Source organism: Capra hircus, chromosome 5 (genome assembly GCF_001704415.2).
Source record: "Capra hircus breed San Clemente chromosome 5, ASM170441v1, whole genome shotgun sequence".
NCBI lineage: Eukaryota > Metazoa > Chordata > Mammalia > Artiodactyla > Bovidae > Capra > Capra hircus.
The window spans coordinates 85,430,087-85,437,466 of record NC_030812.1 but is presented as its reverse complement, the minus strand read 5'-3'; positions in this window follow the sequence as shown (position 1 = coordinate 85,437,466).

Here is a 7,380-nt window from a genome sequence, read left to right as displayed (position 1 = left end):
TGCACGTGTTTATGTTAAGATATGTCAGAAAAAGAGATGGCGTTTTAACGATTGCCATCATCAAGAGCTTCCTGAGCATTTTAAGAAATAACTGCTTAAAAAATTGAAAAGACCTTGGAGCACTGATATAAACATGATTGTTTTCTGTCATTAGGTATTTGGCAACCCGTTTTTACTTTTGATGAGTTCTTCCTAATCCTTGAGTTATTCTATCCTATACCCAGTAAACATATGACTTCTACTTATCCAAAGATAATTTTGATAACTCCTTTCTTTAATACTCACATATTTATCATGGTGGCTTTTTGTGGGACTATACCATGGCTCAAATGTTTCAAATCTCTGATTTCTCTTTTTTTTTTTTTAATTTTATTTTTTATTTTTTAAATTTTAAAATCTTTAATTCTTACATGTGTTCCCAAACATGAACCCCCCTCCCACCTCCCTCCCCATAACATCTCTCTGGGTCATCCCCATGTACCAGCTCCAAGCATGCTGTATCCTGCATCAGACATAGACTGGCGATTCAATTCTTACATGATAGTATACATGTTAGAATGCCATTCTCCCAAATCATCCCACCCTCTCCCTCTCCCTCTGAGTCCAAAAGTCCATTATACACATCTGTGTCTCTTTCCCTGTCTTGCATACAGGGTCGTCATTGCCATCTTCCTAAATTCCATATATATGTGTTAGTAAACATGTTTTTTGAACCTATGGCTTAAACTCTGTACTTTTAGCTAAGGCCATTAGAAAAATAATATATATCTAGCAAGCACTTGATAAGTAAGCCTATGGATTTCTAAGGAGACCAACATGTTTAGTGTGCAATTTTCAGTCTTGGTTAAAATTAGAATCACCTATAGAGCCTTAAATATTGTCATGTCCAGGTCTGACCTCTAGTCAAATAATGGTCATTGAATAAGGCCAAGGCACCAGTATTTCAGAAAATTCTCCATATATTTTTAAGGTATGATTACAATTGACAGTCACTAGTGTAAACCAAATGCCTAAAGGGAGAATAGGCACTTAAAGAGAATTTTATGCAAAAAACAAATGTGAAAAGGTAATCAGATGAAGAATAAAAGCACATTATTTAAAAAGATATATACAAAGATACTCTATGTTAACTGCCTTGTCTTTGCACATGGATAGGAAAAAGGGAATTTAAGAATACATTAGCAGAAAACAGAGTCTTATCAGGATGTTTTCAGAGGGAGAAGTTTTCCACAAAAAATGAAAACAAAAGCAGGATTTTTGAATCCTAGGAATGGAGAGGACCTCAGAGGTCCTCTTGCTTGATTCACAGACCATCAGAATTTGAGAGGACATTTCATTTGAAGAAGCCAAAGGTACAGGGAGATTAATCAGATATAATCAAGTTAGAGAAGTGGTGCTAGTGGCAGAGGGTCTGCCTGCCAATGCAAGAGACAGGGATTCAATCCCTGGGTTGGGAAGATCTCCTAGAGAAGGAAAAAACTCACTCCAGTATTCTTACCTGGGAAATCCCAAGAACAGAGGAGCCTGGTGGGCTATAGTCCATGGGGTTGCAGAGAGTCGGACATGGCTGAGCACAGCACACACAGAGAAAGCACAGGGCCTAGAAACCCAGATGTCCTAAAGAAGATACACAGCTCCTTCTATCATGTTATCATGTTACACTTCTCCATTCACCAGGAAACCAGGCCCATCTGTGTGCTACAGAAAAGTATTAGGAAGAAATTTAGATAGATTAAAATTAACATTATAAGTTTGGCCAGAGTTAAACACCATGGTGATACTTAAGTTGAAATAGCAATGAAATGTTAGAAAGAACAGCACTGAATTGTACTTTATATTTGTGTATGGGGGGTGGGGGCAAAAATCGTTAATGCTAAGCTTAACTATTAATAAAATATTTGTTTTCGTTTTTATAAAATAACTCTTGAGTGGAAAAGTACATTAATCTTCTGAGTTATTCATTTCCATGGTGGTCTGGATGTTTGACCCTGAAACCCATAACTAAGACATCATTTTCCTAAATATAGGAAGGTTCGCTAAAGTGAAACTGAAACGAAGGGAAAGTGAAGTCGTTCAGTTGTGTCTGACACCTTGCGACCCCATGGACTGTCGCCTACCAGGATCCTCTGTCCATGGGATTTTCCAGGCAAGAGTACTGGAGTGGTTTGCCATTTCCTTCTCCAGGGGATGCTGACCCGAGGTCGAACCCAGGTCTCCCGCATTGTGGGTAGATGCTTTACCATCTGAGACATAGGTACCCTAAAGAAAATTTAAAAACTTTAAGAGATGAGCAAGCCAGAATTAATATTAAACATAGCAATTGCGCCAAACACTATATTGCTATCGATAGTAATGTAACAATAACTCCTTTTAGAAATAGTGGGATTTACAAAATCAAAGTGAAAGTGTTAGTTGCTCTTTTGTGACTGACTTTGCAACCCCATGGACTGTAGACTGCTGTAGCCTGCCAGGCTCCTCTGTCCTTGGGATTCTCCAGGCAACAATACTGGAGTGGGTTGCCATTTCCTCCTCCAGGGGATCTTGCTGACCCAGGGACTGAAACTGTCTCCTGCATCTCCTGCATTGCAGGCAAATTCTACATTGCTGAGCCACCAGGGATGCCCCTAAAGTGATTTGGGCTCCTTCCAAAGATCAAATCCTTTCTAAAAGTTTCATGATTTTTTTTTTACCCCTGAGGACCGTAAAAAGAATATGCTAAATACTTTTTGTTTAACAGGGCATTTTGCTAGTAGCACCTGATATCGAAAGTGAAAGTCTCTCAGTCGTGTCTGACTCTTTGTGACTCCATGGACTATACAGTCCATGGAATTCTCCAGCCCAGAATACTGGAATGGATAGCTATTCCCTTCTCCAGGGGATCTTCCCAACCCAGGGATCGAACCGGGGTCTCCTGCATTGCAGGCGGATTCTTTACCAGCTGAGCCACAAGGGGAGCCCTAGTAGCCCTGATACAGCTTCTCAAATTACATGGCAAATAAAACAAAAAATGATAAAACTTAAATCAGCACCAAAATAAAAGATTAATTACATAGAAGACATATATGGAACTACTAGGAAAATAAAACTGCATTGAGACAATAACATCACCTCTACTTTACCCCAGGGAGGTAAATTTATGAAACATATCAGGAAACTTAAGAGAAACCTGAAATAAAACAGTCCTATTTGTTTCTATATCCTCAATTGTTTTCCCTCAGTCACACAGCCTAAAGATAGGCCTTAACTAGATTTGTAGAACAGATCTGGAAACTATTTTTTATCATAATAGAGAAATTTAGAGTGCTTGGAAAATTTCACAGAAATTCATAGAATGTCATTGTGTTGACATTCAAGCACCTGATTGGTGGGCTGGTTTCACGGCACAGGACAAAGACCAGGCTGCATAATTTTGAACTCATGTGGTTCATCCCAGGTGGAATAAGACAAATTGGATATTCACTGTGATATCACATTACAGCAGTAACACCATCGAGGTTAGTTTTATAATTGTAACTTTGATATGCAAAATTATTTAGAAAAAAAATTTATTTATTCTTGTACCTTGCTATTTTAGCAATCACTTTCATTTATAGCCTGAACTCTTTTTTAATTTATAATTTAGCACTATTTACTGTGGGCTTCCCAGGTGGTTCAGTGGTAGAGAATCCGCCTGCCAATGTAGGAGACATGGGAGATGCTTGTTCAATCCCTGGGTCAGGAAGATCCACTGGAGAAAGAAATGGCAACCCACTCCAGTATTCTTGCCTGGAAAATCTCATGAACAGAGGAGCCTGGTGGCCTACCATCCATAGGGTTACAAAGAGTTGGACACAACTGAGCAAGCATGCACATTATTTACTATATTAGGAAAATATAATTTATAATATTTCACCCCCCATTTGCAAATGGCAAACAAGCCTCATTGAAGAGTTCTACATTTTTTAATGCATTATTAATGATAAACCAGATGCTGAATATGAAAGTGATTTCAAATACATGAAGACCAAACGAGTTCATATTAATTTTACTTGGAAGTATGAGTCACGCATTGAATTCAATTTTGTAGCCATAATTGACACCAAAACATGAAACGCTGGTGTGTTATTTGCAGAGATACACTAGCCATTGAAACAATGGAACTATTGTAAGATAAGCAGTATTTACATTTTAAAAAGACATGAAGAAGTAAATTCAAAATTTAAAAAAAAAAAACTATTTCAAAGGAAAGCTATTGATTTGAAAAGCCAAAAGAAACAGAATCACTGTATCATAGTGTGTATGAAGCATCTTGTAAAGAAGAACTTTAGATTACAAAATAGTAAAAAAAAAAAAAATCACAGACAACTGTCAAGACATTAGTGACGGCCTGCATTAAATAGATTTTCTCTGAATTGTTCGGCAAATCTATAGCATAGAAGATAGCCCAAGTATTGCTTTCCTATGATACAATGTCTATGGATATTCAGGAATTAGCTTATGAGGTGAAATACCAAGTCATAGAACAAATAATATGAGCAAAGTTTTGTTTGTTTGTTTGTTTGTTTAATTACAACTTAATGAATGCAAATGTATTGTTTGAGCTTCCCTGCTGGCTCAGATGGTAAAGAATCTGCCTACAATTCAGAATACCAGGTTTCGATCCCTTGGTTGGGAAGATCCTCTGGAGAAGGGAATGGCAACCCACTCCAGTATTCTTGCCTGGAGAATTCCATGGACAGAAGAGCCTGGTGAGCTCCAGTTCATGGGGTTGAAAGAGTCGGACATGACTGACTGACTAACACTTACACTTATTTATGTTGTCTAACATGAGCATACTTTTTTTCAGTATATGAGCAATTTGAATATGATGACATTATGAAGGAAGAATTTTTTTAGCTTTATGGAGATAGAGAACAATCTTTGAACTGTCTACTATTATGAAAGATTGCAGTATCAACAAATGTGGTTTAGAGTTCAAGTTGGGTGCAGGAATATGTTCTATGGGGCAGAACGTATGGGACATATCTGTTCTGTGGAACAAAAATGACAGGGAAACATTTTGGAGTTATCATAACCAGATGAAGGAGCTTGTATCAGAAAGTGAATCAACATCTGCTTCCATCATTGAGAAAGTCTTGCTACCAGTAAAAGTCACCTGAACTAAACAGTTTAGTGACACAGTAAAAATTATAAATTACATAAAGCTGAAGAGCTTTTACTTGCTGTTATCCCTATTGTTATAATACTGAAAATGATTGTAAGTAATTGTTATTATTATTATTATTATTTTTGAGGTTAAGGGGCTTCACTGATGGCGCAGACAGTAAAGAGTCTGCCTGCAATGTAGGAGACCTGGGTTCAATCCCTGGGTCAGGAAGAGCCCCTGGAGAAGGAAATGACTGAGTAGAGGTAAGATGTTCATCCAGGAACAATATCTGTTAAAAATGTTTGAATGAAGAATGAATTCATAATGCTTAGCCAGATAATTCATTTAGTTTCAGTTTTTAAAAGATATAAATCATTCAGTCTGACTTCCTTAATTTTATTGTATTTTCATACATTTCATATTCATTCTTGAAGTGTATCTGTGTGCTGTGCTCAGCTGTATTTGACGCTCCAGGCCCTCTGTCCATGGGATTTCCCGGGCAAGTATACAGGAATAGGTTGCCATTTCTTATTCCAGGGGATCTTCACAGCCCAGGCATCAAACCCAAGTCTCTTCCAAGTCTCCTTGCATTGGCAGGCTGGTTCTTTACCACTACCACCACCTGGGAAGCCCCAAAAATGATTTCTTCAAATAGATACTTTAACCCAACAGTATTCCTGTGAGTCATAGTTGTAATTTGTTAGGAAATTTGAAATTCAGAGGGTTAACTTTCCAATTCTTCTGATGCCATGCTAGATTTCAAGTTTAAACTCTTGCAAAAAGCCTTTTCAATAACTTAAAAATTATATAACTATGAATGAAAGTCTCAAAAGTGAACTTGTATGCTCTAACTTCTTCCCGGCTCCTCCATCATGCACACTCTCCTTGTATTACTCTCACAATATGATTATGTCCCCAGGGTTCCAAAGAGGAACCTAAGGGGCATTCACAGGAGATGTAGGTTCAATCTAGCCTGGAAAATTCCATGGAGAGAGGAGCCTGGTGGGCTAACATCCATGGGATCGAAGAGAGTCAAACACAAGTGAGCACACACACACACACACTATAATCACTGGACAGTTAACACTTTGGTGTTATGGTGGTGGAAGGCAGTCTTTCTGTGTGCTGGATACATCAACAACAGATTTCTAACATTCAAAAACAATAATTTGCTGTTTTTTAACAACCAGTTCCAGGATAGTTACTTTGTTTCTTACTAGACGCTGCCTACTATACAGCCAGTAACTTCTTGGCTTTCTTCATGTCATTAGAGATCAAATTCTTATATTACTTTTTATTCTGTGAAGCATATCCAAGTGTGGAGTTTCTTTTGAAGTGAATCTTTCAAATTACTTCTGTTAGCTAATCTCCAGTGCTGAGAAATGCAATGAATACAACAGTAAAATACATCAACCCTTTGTACTTGGTCAGTTTCTTAACAAGAACATTATCCTCAGGCAAATACCAGACTGAAAAATAGGGTAAACACTTTGTACAAAAGGTTAGTGGGAAAAGTCAGCCTTCAATTCACTTGAGATCATAAAATGTTATGAACATGTTCTGTTTGCCAGGCAATGTGCTAGGAACAACAAAATTTAAAAGATGAGGAAGTGTCATCTTACTGAGATGACATTTATAATTTTGGGGAATGTATAATATGCATAAATATTTTGAATAGTAAATATATTATAAGTGTTTGTATGATATGCAGGAAATAATAACTAATTTACAAAGTATAACTGAAGACCAACATAGTTAGTCTTCAATGTAGTTAAAGAGCACAGACTTTGTAGTTAGTTCTGGGTTTGGCCACTTATTATATGATATTGAACAAGAAAACGCTCTCATCTGAGCCTTGGTTTCATCTGAAAATGGGATAATAGTCTGTAACTCAGAAGATAGGTGTAAGGATAAAATTAAATAAGATGGTATATGGACAATGTCTAATATTTTTCCTAACATGGAGTGGATGCTTAACAGTTCTGATCTCCTCCTTAATGTCTCCAAAGCTCTTGTAAAGTATTTGTAGTTGTATTATTATGCTGCCAGGTGTATCATTCAGTCATTCAGCAAAAATCCCTGTATACATGTTATGCGCAAGGAACTCTATTGAAACAAAGTCCCTAATGTGAAGAAAAATACAATTTGGGTGAGCAGGGTGGAGGGAAGGAGGTGAAGAGCAGAAAATGAAATAGATGCTGTGAAGGAAATAAATAGAAGACCTATAGAGGATAATGATGGAATGCGGACTAATA